The sequence below is a fragment of the Cervus canadensis genome, chromosome 13 (genome assembly GCF_019320065.1).
Source record: "Cervus canadensis isolate Bull #8, Minnesota chromosome 13, ASM1932006v1, whole genome shotgun sequence".
Taxonomy (NCBI): Eukaryota; Metazoa; Chordata; class Mammalia; order Artiodactyla; family Cervidae; genus Cervus; species Cervus canadensis.
Window position 1 is genome coordinate 40624105 of NC_057398.1, and position 15747 is coordinate 40639851.

The following is a 15747-nucleotide window of genomic DNA, read 5'->3' on the forward strand; positions in this document are numbered from 1 at the left end:
ATTGAGGTGGAGTGCGATAGTGAAGTAAAGTTGTCCTAACTGCAAGATTTTAGATCCTGGATTCTGTCACTATCAGTTGTAGTTCTAAAATAGGCACAAAGTTGCTGAGAAAACTTTGGACTGGAAATTATGCTGGTTACTCTAAAGGACTGAGAGATTATTGGCACTACCCATCCTCATGGCTGGGGTCCTGGAGTCACCTCCTGAGCTTTTCTTGGAAGGTTCTGAGCTCTCTTAATTATGGCTACACTCAAGAGAACAGTGTATATATCAGCCCTGATATCTTCTTATTTCCATTTTTACTTTTAATTATATATTTCAACAGATAACTTAAAAACATGCATCACTCCCTGAGAACAGAAAGTGCAGAGCCAGAAGGACAAGTTTTCTCATTATGTTGCTTTAGACTATTAGGTAAATGAGAAGCCAAACTAGTTTTAGTATCCTTTGACCCAGGTTTATTTTTGGATGAACTCATCTATATCTCTCGTGTGATGTATATAGTCTCATCATTTCCATGTGCTCTATATTTTCTGGGACAATTCTCTTTTAAAATAATCCTCCTTAGTTTTTGGACCAAAAGAAACATTCCCAAAATTTCTTTGAAGTTGTAGGAAAGTAATATGAAGGAATGGATGCATGACAGGTCTGAGCAAAGGAAATGCTCTTTGGACTAGATTTTTAAAACTTTTATTGGGATGTAATTCATATGCTATGTAATTCATTTATTTAATTTAAATAGTTTAGCCATTCAGCCGTGTAATGTAATGGTTTTTAGTATATTCACAGAGTTGTGTGACCATCACCACAATCAATTTTAGAATATTCTCATCACCCTCCAAAGAACTCCTGTACAGAATTGCAATCACATCCCAATTTCTCTGCACATAGCCCCACCCTGAGTCCTAGCCAACCACTTATTTACTTCCTATTGTTATAGATTTGCTGATTCTGAAATGTCCTATAATTGGAATCATATGATCTTTTTTTTTATGTGAATGGCTTCTTTCACTTAGCAGTAATTTTTTAAGGTTCACTCATGTCGTAGAAAATACAAATATTTCATTCCTTTTTATTGCTGAATAATATTCCATTGTATGGAAACCATGTTTTATTTATTTATCCATTCATCAGTTGATGAATGTTTGGAATGGCTATTATGAAGACTGCTTCCCCCTAAATCACTACTGCACTACAAAGATAAAGATGTAAGTTTATTTTTAACATTTGTGAATATATTACAAAGTTATAAATGTATACTCATAGTCATGTACTTACTATCCAGCTGAAGCCCTCTTTGTACCCTCCTTGATTTTATTCTTTTCTATGCTTGCCAAAGGTAAACAGTCTGCTTATTTTTTTGTGCATTTCTTTATACTTTTACTACATGTAATGAATAAAATATTATAGTATCAGAAAAATATATCACACCATATACATTTTTGTGTAACTTGCTTTTTTGCTCAGTGTTATATTTATGAGATCCATGCTTTCTAAATCTATGCAACTTTATTTCATTTATTTTTATCATGTGGCAAATTCCTTGATATAAATATATTATAGTTTAGTTCTCCATTTAATGAAAGGTTATTTCTATTTTTTCTATATAAATAATATATTCCTGTTTTTGTTTACTTGAGCACCTGTGCAGTAGTTTCTCCAGGGTACCTGCCTCATTGTGGAATCACTTGATTATAGCATATTCATATTTTCAGCTTTGCTAGATATTGATAAATTGTCCTCCAAAATGTATGTACCAATTTATACTCCCTCCAACAATGACTAATTCTATTTGATCCTCATTCAATCTGGTACTTGGCATTTTCAGAGGTTCTTTTAATCTAATATTAAAGATGTGAAATGATATTTAATCATATTTTTAACTTTTTTTGGATTATTGAGTGCTATGAATTAACAAAGGTTTGGAGATAAAAGTACACTTTAAAGAATAAGTTATAGTTGATACTTAAAGTGTCTTCTCTTAAAATCTATATGCCCAAATCAAATCTCAGAATCCCTCACCAGGCTGACTCTTCACTGATAGTAGAGATAAACCTTAAAGCCCAGGCCTGACCGCCTCTAAAACCCAGAAAGCATAGTCACCCTGGTCTGCCTTGTTTGCTTCTTGGGATTAGTCCCATACTCAGTACAAATGACAATAAGAACTTCATACTCTCCAGTAAAAATCCATGCCCATAAAGAAAGACACGTTACTATGATCTGGACAAACCATAATAATAGAATAAGAGTGTAATAGAATTACAGTGCATGCATGCTAAGCTGTATCTGACTCTTTGTGACCCTATGGACTATAGCCTTCCAGGCTTCTCTGTCCATGGGATTCTCCAGGCAAGAATACTGGAGTGGGTTGCCATGCCTTTCTCCAGGGGATCTTCCCAAACCATGGATAGAACCCATGTCTTTTTTCTACCTGTATTGGCAAGCTGGTTCTTTACCACTAGTGCCCCCTGAGAAGCTCCAGTAAAGACATCCCAAAGTTGCAGTTATGAGGCCTCGACACTATGTGAGTGACTCCTAATTGGGGCATGTTGTGCTGCCAAGACCAATATCTTTCTATTCAATTTTTTATCTCTCAGGGAAAGACTGCCTGAATGTTCCTTTTTGTTATATTCTCATTTCTACTCTTGCATCCTGGAAGGCAAATTAGAAGTAAACACAAGCTCACATATATCATTCAATGGATGGTTTTAAGCATAGATTGGTCTAGCTCCAGGTTTATGAAAAATCAAAACCAAAAATAATGCTAAACATTTCACTAGATCTTAATGATCATGGCTTTGCTAAAACATCCACTTTTTATTTCTAAACAAAATATTTGATTCTACAAGATTATAATGGAAGGAAATAGCAAAACATTGGAAACAAAATGTTCATCAATGGGAGACTGGGTTCAATGAATTACAGTCCATCCATACAATCAAATAATATGTAGCTTTGAAATGAGTGAGAAACTTCTTTATATACTGCTTGCCAAGATATGTTATTAAATGAAAAAAGAAAGGTACAGAGCAGTATATGTATCATGGTATACTTTGTGTAAAACCAGAAGAATAAAAAGAAAATGCATTTTAATTTTCTCATATTTGCATAAATAAACTGAAAAACTATTCAGGAAGTTAATAAAAGTGAATAGTCAAGGGGATCAGAGAATGGGAACTGAAAAGAAGGGAGATGGGACCTTGGTAGATAGAGGCCAAGAGTGAATGTAAGATTTTTCATTAAAAGTTTTTTGAACAATGAAAATATATAGCTATTAAAACAAGCACAATTGTTACTGTTTAGGCCATCAAAAAAGCCTCTGCATTTGGATAACTTCACTGAATCCTAGGTTCACCTAAGGAAAGTGCTTGATGCTTGTCTTACATGGTCACTACTGAAATAATGGAGCAATGAACTAAGGAAAAAGGGAGAATCTACCTAAAGAGGTAAATGACAGTCCCCACTCAGGAAGGCAGAAACTAATTGTATCTGATGAAATAGCAGTTTTATCACTTTCAAAAACGTCTAAATCCTAGTCTTTGTAGAACTTTTTACAAATAAACTGTAATAATTAATCATAATACCCTGCCTCCATCTCCATCTATCAAACTCTTACCCATCTTTGGGGTCTTTCCTGATCAACCCGCACAGAAATTAGAACTTACATTGCTAATATTGAATTGTAACTTGTTCAAGTTTCTCTCATATACTGTGTCTGTTAGACTTCTTTACAACCAATAACCAACTGCAGTTGTTTCTATCAACTCAGTTTGTCTGAAATTTGGCCTCTTATCTCCATTATGCCTGCTACTATCAAAGTTCAGGTGGTTATCCTTTCTTACTGAAAGTCTGATTGTCTCCTGACTCTCAGTCTTAGCCCATCACTGCCCTCCACCTTAACCACTCCTTCCCACCCCCAGATTTATTATTAGACTACAGGTGTAATTAAGAAAACTTCAGGCTAAGTATGGTTAACTGAACACATGTTACTCTTCTGTTGCCCTTGAAATCCCATTAAAATATTATTAAGAATACCCCCCAAAAGCATAAATTCAAAGGATACACAGAATAGGAGAGGGGATTACAGTAGAGAAGATGTGTCAACGTATTTTTTTTTGAAGATGGGAATTGATTCATCAGAAATGAGAAAGTTAACATATGTATTTGCAAGAGGAATGGTAACACAAAAAAGGTAAATTAAACCAGATGGTGTCAGGATGGCTGAGAAGTTGAAGGCATCAGGAACTTCAAAGATGTTGGTAAGGAAACAAGATTGATTTAAAATTTGTTTAAGGGACAGATATTTCTCCCTCACATATGGCATAACCATGAGGCTGGCCTTCATCCATCTTGGATGGGAACTGAAAGTTTGATCTTTGTAGAAACTGAACTGGTGAAGATCTAGACCTGAAGATGTAAAAAGACCCCCAATCAAGGCACTTCACTATGACAAAAATTGCAGGGGTATAAAGAAGTTTCCATAACCTTCCAGAAGAAGAAATACAAGTTGTGTGAGAAGAAAAGAGAATAGAAATAACAATGGACTTTTAACAATAATACTGAAGCTAAAAGACAATGGGGCAATGACTTAAAAACTCTAGGTAATAAAATTTTCAGCTTATAGTTTTATATCCAACTGAAATATTTACTAATTAAGTTTGTGAGGAAAGACATATTGGAGACTGTTTATTGGCTCTCCAAAAGCTTCCAAGTTCGTTTTTCCTTTACACTATAGGCTGGAAAAGATTTTCATTATTACAGATGCCCTTCCACTTGGAAGTCACCATGCAACTTTAATTTTGACGATGAGACATACACAGAACTCCTCCAGTGGATTTCTGGGAAGTATTTGATCTCCTTCCCTTTCTTCCTCCCATCGTTCTTTCCCTCCTTCCTTTTATTCTTCCTCTTTTCCTCCTTCTCTCTTCCTTCCTCTTTTCCCCCTTCTTCTCCCCTTCCTTACCTCTCCTCCCTCCTTCTTCTTCCTTCTCCCCCTCCATTATCTTCTTCCCATATTCTTCCCTCTCTCTTTCTCCTTCCCCCATCTATTTAGTTGTAGCATAGTCTTTATCTTTTGAACTGTGGTGTTGGAGAAGACTCTTGAGAGTCTTGAGAGAAGACTGTTGAGAGTCTGCAAGGACATCCAACCAGTCCATCCTAGAGGAGATCACTCCTGAGTGTTCATTGGAAGGACTGATATTGAAGCTGAAACTCCAATACTTTGGCCACCTGAGGCAAAGAGCTGACTCATTTGAAAAGACCCTGATGCTGAGAAAGATTGAAGGCAGGAGGAGAAGGGGACGACAGAGGATGAGATGGTTGGATGGCATCACCAACTCCATGGAGACAAGTTTGAGTAAACTCCAGGAGTTAGTGATGGACAGGGAGGCCTAGCGTGCAGTGGTCCATGGGGTCCTAAAGAGTCGGACATGAATGAGCAACTGAACTGTACTGAACTGAGTCTTCATCTTCTTTATTTATTTTTATGATATTGGGATGTTTTATTAGATTCCTCATTTAATGATTCATTCCTTCTGAAGAATAGAAAAATTCTGGTATTTAAAATTTTTCTTTTGTTTAAATGGTGGTGGAAGGGTTATGAGTCCTCTCATCTTGAGGTTCTTTTTTTTTTTTTTTGTCTTGCAAGTTCCTAGATTCCCCCCTCCCTTTTTTTTTCTTCTTTCTCTCTTCACCACCAAATTTTAAAAGGGCACATTGTCCTTTCTTTTATCTTTTTTCTCCCCCAGAGCTGTGTATTTCACAGACTGTTTCTTTACATGTAGTTTATCCTTTCAAACTGCACCTACCTTAAAGATGCCACAAAAAAAGAAAACTACAGGTCAATATCTCTGATGAATATAGATGCAAAAATCCTCAATAAAATTCTAGCAAAAGATTCCAACAACATATTAAAAAGATCATACAACATGACCAAGTGAGCTTTATTCCAAGGATGCAACAATTCTTCAATATTCACAAATCAATCAGTGAGATATACCATATTAACAAATTGAAAGACAAACCATATGATTATCTCAATAGATGCAGAGAAAGTCCTTGACAAAATGAAACAACTGTTTATGATCAAAACTCTCCAGAAAGCAGACATAGAAGGAATATCCCTCAACATAATAAAAGCCATATATGACAAACCCACAGGAAACATTACCCTCAGTGGCAAAAAATTGAAGCATTTCCTCTAAAATCAGGAACAAGACAAGGGTGCCTACTCTTATCAGTACTGTTCAACATAGGTTTGGAAGTCCTAGCCACAGCAAACAGAGGAAAAAAATAAATAAAAGGAATCTTTTATTTATTGGAAAAGAAGAAGTAAAACTCTCACTTTTGTATATGACATGATCCTCTATATAGAAAACCCTAAAGATAGCACCAGAAAATTACTAGAGCTATATAGTAATATAGCTAGAGAATATAGTAAAATTACAGGATATAAAATTAATATGCAGAAATCCCTTGCATTACTGTACAATAACAATGAAAAAACAGAAAAAGAAGTTAAGGAAACAATCCCATTCACCATTGTGATGAAAAGAATAAAAACTTAGGAATAAATTTACCTAAGAAACAAAAGACCTATATATAGCAAACTATAAAACACTGATTAAAAAAATCAAAGATGACACAAATAAATGGAGAAATATACCATGTTCATGGATCAGAAGAATCAATTAGTGAAAATGAGTATACTACCCAAAGCAAACTATAGATTCGACACAATCCCTATCAAGCTACCAATGGTATTCTTCACAGAACTAGAACAAATAATTTCACAATTTGTGTCAGTTCAGTTCAGTTGCTCAGTCGTATCTGACTCTTTGTGACCCCATGAACTGCAGCATGCCAGGCCTCTCTGTCCATCAGCAACTCCTGGAGTTTACTCAAATTTGTCTCCATGAAGTTGGTGATGCCATCCAACCATCTCATCCTCTGTTGTCCCCTTCTCCTCCTGCCCTCAATCTTTCTCAGCATCAGGGTCTTTTCAAATGAGTCAGCTCTTTGCATCAGGTGGCCAAAGTATTGGAGTTTCAGCTTCAACAGCAGTCCTTCCAATGAACACCCAGGACTGATCTCCTTTAGGATGGACTGGTTGGATCTCCTTGCAGTCCAAGGGACTCTCAAGAGTCTTCTCCAACACCACAGTTCAAAAGCATCAATTCTTCGATGCTCACCTGTCTTTGTAGTCCAACTTTCTCATCCATATATGACCACTGGAAAAACCATAGCCTTGACTAGACAGACCTTTGTTGACAACATAATGTTTCTGCTTTTTAATATGCTGTCTAGGTTGGTCATAACTTTCCTTCCAAGGAGTAAGTTCTTTTAATTTCATGGCTGCAATCACCATCTGCAGTGATTTTGAAGCCCAGGAAAATAAAATCAGTCACTGTTTCCACTGTTTCCCCATCTATTTGCCACAATTTGTGTGGCAAAAAAATACAAAAAATACTCGAACATCCAAAGCAATCTTGAGAAAGAAGAATGGAACTGGAGGAATCAACATGCCTGACTTCAGCCTATACTACAAAGCTACAATCACAAGACAGTATGGTACTGGCACAAAGACAGAAACATAGATCAATGGAACAAATTAGAAAGCCCAGAGATAAATCCATGCACCTATGGATACATCATCTTTGACAAAGGAGGCAAAAATATACAATGGAGAAAAGATAGTCTCTTTGACATGTGGTGCTGGGGAAGGTGGTCAACTACATGTGAAAGAATGAAACTAGAACATTTTCTAACAACATACACAAAGATAAACTCAAAATTTGATTAAAAACCTAAATGTAAGACCCGAAGCTATAAAACTCTTAGAGGAAAACACAGGCAGAACACTCTGTGACATAAATCACAGCAAGATCCTCTATGAACCACCTACTAGAGTAATGAAAATAAAACAAAAATAAATGAATGGGACCTAATTAAATTTAAAAGCTTTTGCACAACAAAGGAAACTATAAGCAAGGTGAAAAGACAGCCTTCAGAATGGGAGAATATAATAGAAAATGAAGCAACTGACAAAGAATTAATCTCAAAAATATACAAGCTGCTCATGCAACTCAATACCAGAAAAATAAATGACCCAATCAAAAATGGGCCAAAGAACTAAACAGATATTTCTCCAAAGAAGACATACAGATGTCTAACAAACACATGAAAAGATGCTCAACAGCACTCATTATCAGTTAAATTCAGTCACTTAGTCATGTCTGACTCTTTGTGACCCCATGGACTGCAGCATGCCAGGCCTCCCTGTCCACACCAACTCCCAGAGTTTACTCAAACTCATGTCCATTGAGTCGGTGATACCATCCAACTATCTCATCCTCTGTCATCCCCTTCTCCTCCTGCCTTCAATCTTGCCCAGCATCAGTGTCTTTTCAAAAGAGTCAGTTCTTTGCATCAGGTGGCCAAAGTATTGGGAGTTTCAGCTTTAGTATCAGTCCTTCCAATGAATATTCAGGACTGATTTCCTTTAGGATGGACTAGTTTCATCTTCTTGCAGTACAAGGGACTCTCAAGAGTCTTCTCCAACACCACAATTCAAAAACATCAATTTTTAGTCATCAGCTTTCTTTATAGTCCAACTCTCACATCCATATATGACTACTGGAAAAACCATAGCTTTGACTGGATGGACCTTTGTTGGCAAAGTAATGTCTCTGCTTTTTAATATGCTGTCTAGGTTGGTCATAGCTTTTCTTCCGAAGAGCAAGCGTGTTTTAATTTTATGGCTGCAGTCATCATCTGCATGATTTTGGAGCCCCCCCCCCCAAATAAAATCTGTCACTGTTTACATTGTTTCCCCATCTATTTTCCATGAAGTGATAGGACCAGATGCCAGAATCTTAGTTTTCTGAATGTTGAGCTTTAAGCCAACTTTTCCACTCTCCTCTTTCACTTTTATCAAGAGGCTCTTTAGTTCTCCTTCACTTTCTGCCATAAGGGTGGTGTCATCTGCATATCTGAGGTTATTGATAATTCTCCTGGCAATCTTGATTCAAGCTCGTGCTTCCTCCAGCCCAGCATTCCTCATGATGTACTCTGCATATAAGTTAAATAAGCAGGGTGACAATATACAGCTTTGACATACTCCTTTTCCTATTTGGAACCAGTCTGTTGTTCCATGTCCAGTTCTAACTGTTGCTTCCTGACCTGCATACAGATTTCTCAGGAGGCAGGTCAGGTGGCCTGGTATTCCCAACTCTCGAAGAATTTTCCACAGCTTGTTGTGATCCACAGTCAAAGGCTTTGGCATAGTCAATAAAGCAGAAGTAGATGTTTTCCCGGAACTCTCTTGTTTTTTCTATGATCCAACGGATGTTGGCAATTTTATCTCTGGTTCCTCTGCTTTTTCTAAATCCAGCTTGAACACAGTTCATGTAATGTTGAAGCCTGGCTTGGAGAATTTTGAGCATTACTTTGCTAGTGTGTGAGTTGACTGCCATTGTGCAGTATGAGCATTCTTTTGGCATTGCCTTTCTTTGGGATTGGAATGAAAACTGACCTTTACCAGTCCTGTGGCCACTGCTGCGTTTTCCAAATTTGCTGGCATATTGAGTGTAGCACTTTCACAGCATCATCTTTCAGGATTTGAAATAGCTCAACTGGAATTCCATCGCCTCCACTAGCTTTGTTCATAGTGATTCTTCCTAAGGCCCCTTGAACTTCTCATTCCAGGATGTCTGGCTCTAGGTGAGTGATCACACCATCGTGATTATCTGGTTTGTGAAGATTTTCTTTGTACAGTTCTTCTGTGTATTCTTGCCACCTCTTCTTAATATCTTCTGCTTCTGTTAGGGCCATATCATTTCTGTCCTTTATTGTGCTCAGCTTTGCATTAAATGTTCCTTTGGCATCTCTAATTTTCTTGAAGAGATCTCTAGTCTTTCCCATAGTATTGTTTTCCTCTATTTCTTTGCATTGATCACTGAGGAAGTGATTGATCACTCATTATCAGAGAAATGCAAATCAAAAACCGCAATGAGGTACCATCTCACACTGATCAGAATGGCTTCTATCAAAAAATCTGCAAACAATAAATGCTGGAGAGGGTGTGGATAAAAGGGAATCCTCTTAAGCTGTTGGTGTGAATGCAAACTAGTACAGACACTATGGAGAACAGTGTGGAGTTTCCTTAAAAAACTGGAAATAGAACTGCCATATGACCCAGCAATCCCACTGCTGGGCTTCCACACTGAGGAAACCAGAATTGGAAGAGACATATGTACCCCAAATTTCATTGCATCACTGATTACAATAGCTAGGACATGGAAGAAACCTAGATGTCCATTGGCAGATGAATGGATAAGGAAACTGTGGTACATATACACAATGGACTATTACTCAGCTATAAAAAAAGAATGCATTTGACTCAGTTCTAATGAGGTGGATGAAACTGGAGCCTATTATACAGAGTGAAGTAAGTCAGAAGGAAAAACATCAATACACTACATTAGCGCATATATGTGGAATTTAGAAAGACGTATAGGTAATGATGATCCTATATGCAAGGCAGCAAAAGAGAAACAGATGTAAAGAACAGACTCTGTGGAACTCTGTGGGAGAAGGTGCGGGTGGGATGATTTGAGAGAATAGCATTGAAACATGTATATTACCATATGTAAAATAGATGACCAGTGCAAGTTTAATGCATGAAGCAGGGCACTCAAAGCTGGGGCACTGGGGCAACCCAGAGGGATGGGTTGGGGAGGGAGGTAGGAGGGGAGTTCAGGTTGGGGGTACATGTATGCACCTGTGGGTGATCCATATTGATGTATGGCAAATACCACCACGATATTGTAAAGAAATTATCCTCCAATTGAAATTAATTAATAAGAAATCATTATTACTCAAAAAAATTGCATCTGTATATAATATAAAAAATATAAAATATAATAAAATAAATAATAAATAAATAATATAATATATAATATAATAATATATAATAAAATATAAATAATAAATAAATAAATAAATAAAATAAAAAATATTAAAAAAATTTATATCGCACCAATCCTTAAAATGGTGCCCAGTTCTTCAAATTCCTTGTATTTAAAGTTCCTTTCCTCTAGTCGGTACTCTGATCTGCCTATATGCTTTTCTAGTATTTTGTAATGCATGGCGAATGTAATTAATCTAGAGATTGTTCAGCTCACCCTTAGCCTCCTTCACTATCTCCATCTTTCTTTCATGCAGTTTTTCTTGATCTGCCTCTACAAAGTCTTGCAACTTATGGAGGATGGGTGGCACAGTGGAAGTTGCACATTGTTATTTGGTAATCTTTCTCTTTAACTCACAGTTACTTTGCAGTTTTGGTGTTTTCTGTCTTCAAGTTATACTGAAGGAATGTTTTGGTGTAGAAATTGTCTTTTATTTCTACTTGTTTCAAATTATTTGATGAGGAGATCCTGGGAGAGGGGTCACTATACAGCTCTCACTGTCTTCAGCTGCTCCAGATTTTTTTGCTTATATGTAGCTTGTGTGTATGTGTTTGTTTAGATAAATTATTTTAAAGCAGGATTAGCTATTTTTTCGTTACTAGCAAAATGCTTTGCATGTCCTAGTTGTTGAATAATGATCACATTCAGGATCAATTGATTTTGAATGAAATGGTACCTTAATCCACTAGGATTTCTTGAGGATTATTGACATAGTCCTACCAACTTTAAATTTAAGGCAAATAAACTGACTGGTATTTGCCTTTGAGGGTATCAGTGAAAAATCAATGAAAAACTTGAATAATGATTGCTTTAAAAATATGTAATATGGTTCACTTTTAAATGTGCCATAGACCTCAGCAGGCATTTTCTTAGCAAAGAGATCATCTTTATAATTTCCATAATTCTAATTTTTATGGGTTTTGTGCTGTAATAGTAAATGATTAGTTTTTCTTAATTAGTCTAAGTATTCTCCATTTAAATATTGTTCTTTTATTCAGTTTCTTTTCAAATTGAAAAACAGAAGTCATATTTAGCAAAAATCAACTTTAGCTCATACTCTACTCATGACATTATGAATTCCACATAGAAATTTAGTGAGATTTATGAAGGACTATTATCTTTATAAAGCCTCTTAGAAAAGGAGATGCTCAATTTCTCTTTGCCACTCATTCTTTTTTAGCAGTCCTCACTATTAGGAAGTTCTTCATTATGTTTAACTAAATCCTTTAAATCTTATTAACAGTACACTTTCCATATCATAATTCTTAAGAAAACAAACAACTTCAATTTTTGCTGGTTTTCTTCTCTGCATACACATCTGTAACTTCCAATTCTAGTATATTTTGTGTAATTTAAAACTACATGATTTAACTTTATAAATCAAGGATGATTTCTGGTCTATTTTTGAATATTCTAAAATACATACTAGGATTATAGCTCATACTTTATTTAAGGAGAATATTTCATGAATTGAAGCCTTAATTCATAGAATCTTGGGGAAAAGGGTGAAGCTGGTCAACTGTTATAATATTTGAATGAGGGGATATTTTTAAAGGAATAATGAACATGTGCAGTTACTTAGTAAATATTTATTGAATGCATACTATTTGCCAAATATTGCACGTACTTAAACAAGTTATTCAAGTACAATTTGGGCCAATTGTTGCCCAATCAAAGTCTTTCCAACCCAGGAAAGACTTTGGATCAAACCCAGGTCTCCCGCATTGCAGGCAGATACTTTACCCTCTGAACCACCAGTTCAGTTCAGTCGCTCAGTCGTGTCCGACTCTTTGAGACCCCATGAATCGCAGCACACCAGGCCTCCCTGTCCATCACAAACTCCCGGAGTTTACTCAAACTCATGCCCATTGAGTCGGTGATGCCATCCAGCCATCTCATCCTCAGTTGTCCCCTTCTCCTCCTGCCCCCAATCCCTCCCAGCATCAGGGTCTTTTCCAGTGAGTCAACTCTTCACATGAGGTGGCCAAAGTATTGGAGTTTCAGCTTCAGAGGAAAATGAGTAACTCCTTAAGATGGTTTAGAATTCCGATTTATATAGCATTTTCAACAAAAAGATAATAAACTTGTGGAGAAATGACAGGACAAAATAAAGCAGATTTTTGCTTCCAAGGGTGAAGATAAACACTATTTAGTCAAGTTTGTTATGTAGATTCCTCTGGTGCTTTTTCCAGGCTGATAGAGTCTAAAGTTGTCTTCAGGTATTAACCTTTGTTCTTGCTGGTAAAGACAATGAGGACTTTGTGAATTTCTGTCATGCCTTTAGGCAGATAGCTTTTCTTGTGTTTGATTTCCAGTTGGCTTCACCTCAAGATAATCCTTATGCCATAGTGGCATATTTTGGGGTGACATGTACTGCACTTCGATGTCATAAAACTGAAAGCCCTTAGTATAAAGTATAACACTGTATCTAGTTTGGTCCTACCTTCCTGTTCATCCTTATTTTCTATCACTTGCCTTTTTATATTCTTTACTTCTATCACTGAACTTGAATTTGTTTTATTCATGGCTTTGACGAATTCATTCCTTCTTATTAGAATACTGTTTTCCATCTTCTCCTGCATATTCTTCATATGTCCAAACAAATGACACCTCCTCTGGGAACCTTTTCTAGAGAAGTGCAGGAAATATTTCTCTGTTTCCTACACTACTCCTCTCACATTGTTTTTGTAATCTTGGTTACATTTTTGCTATGTTTTATATATGTACACACACTCACAAAGACATATACAGTATATTCACATATGAAGTATAGTACTCTTCAGAAATATAATTAAGGGCATTGTGTCATATTTATACATACACACACAAACAGTGTATATGTATATGTGTATTTGTACATAAAAACATGTATATGTGTATTATATACATACACACATATACATACACACATATGTGTATGGTGACATAAATATGTCCTTTTTGTTCTCAACGCCCTCATGTGTTGTTTAGAGAAAATGATAGGAACTAGTCAATTAACCCTTGGAAAGGACTCCTTAGTGCTACCCTTAATCCTCATGTTACCTAAAAGTTTCCACTTCATTGTAAAATGGGGCAAGGTGATGATAATAGAGGTCAGTTCAGTCACTCAGTTGTGTCTGACTCTTTGTGACCCCATGGACTGTTAGAGGGAATGCCACAAAGATTAATGAAGTACTCTCAAACATGAAAGAGAGTCAATGTTAACGAGTTCTGTGATGGTAACAGTAAGTATATTATCTCAATTTAATTTATTACTGTATGCTAAGATTTTAGGAGTAAAAGAGAACATTAAAAATAGTTTGTGTATGGCTGAGTCCCTTTGCTATTCACCTGAAACTACCACAATATTGTTAAATGGCTGTACCCCAATATAAAATAAAAAGTTTAAAGTTTGGGGAAAAAGAAGTTTGTGTTTGATGGGAAACCAGCAGTTGCTTAACTGTTAGACTTTCTCCCAATCTGATGTAAAAAAAAAAAAAAAAAAATCAGTGGTTATCATTGATAATGAACAGATAAAAAAGGTTTTGTTTGTTTATCTTGTTAATGAGTTTGCCTGCTATAATCCTCACACTGGATTTGGTCACAAACATATTCACACACATACATATACACATTCTTATACAACATGAATTTCACCAAAGATCCAGCTAAGTACTCAGTTAGGAGTATGAAGTGCCCTTGAGTTGCCTTGCTCTGTAGACCTCTGTTGCTCCTCAGTGTTCCTTTGTTCTCATCTTATTTTGCATAACTGGTAAAAATGGTGGGAAAAAGACATACTTAAGTCTGTTTACTACATAGGACTAAGTACGTAGATGTTGTAAATAGCATCCCATCAAATTTAGTTTGATAAAAATCAGTATAGTCCTTTTGATTGAATAAGATACCAACTACTCCAATTTGCCAACGAAATTTCCCGTTGGCTTAGATTTTTTTTTGATTGAAAGAGCCAACACTGTACTTATCCACACTTCCACAAGAATCTTGGTTGGGGAAAACATCCCTCTAGCATTGGGTCTGGATAGGGAGGGGACTCTTCACACCTTGAAACATGTTCTTAAAGCATAGACATCTTCACTCAGAATATCATGTTTCTTCTTTTTTTTTTTTAAAAAAAAATATTTCATTCCATTCTCTTCTATTTATTTATTTTTATTGTTTTTATTTTTGGCTGCATTGGGTCTTTGTTTCTGTGCACGGGCTTTCTCTAGTTGTGGTGTGTGGGGGTTACTCTCTAGTTACTGTGTGTGGGCTTCTGCTTGTTGTAGTTTCTCCTGTTACAGGGCACAGGCTCTAGACAATGAGGGCTTTGAAGTTGTGGCACATGGTCTCAGGAGTTGCAGCTCATGGACTCTAGAACATGGGCTCAGTATTTGTGGCACATAGCATTTGTTGCCCTGTGGCATATGGAATCTTCCTGGATCAGGGATTGAATCCATGTACCCTACGTTGGCAGGCAGTTTCTTAATCACTGTACCACCAGGCAAGTTCAAATTTTCACTTTTCTTGTTTTCAAGTGTTTTTATGTTTCAAATCACTATTTTTGTATCATATAAATATCCAATTGTTCCAGTACCATTTGTTGATAAGACTATCATGTCACTATTGAACTACCTTAGGTAAAAGGTACAGATTGCTTGAAATACATATATTGCCAAAACTCTCTTAAGAAGAAACATACAACCTGAATAGCCCTACATCTATGAAAGAACTTGAATTTTTAAACTTTTTCGCACAAAGAACTTCAGATTAAAGATGGCTTCACTGGTAATTTCCATTAAAC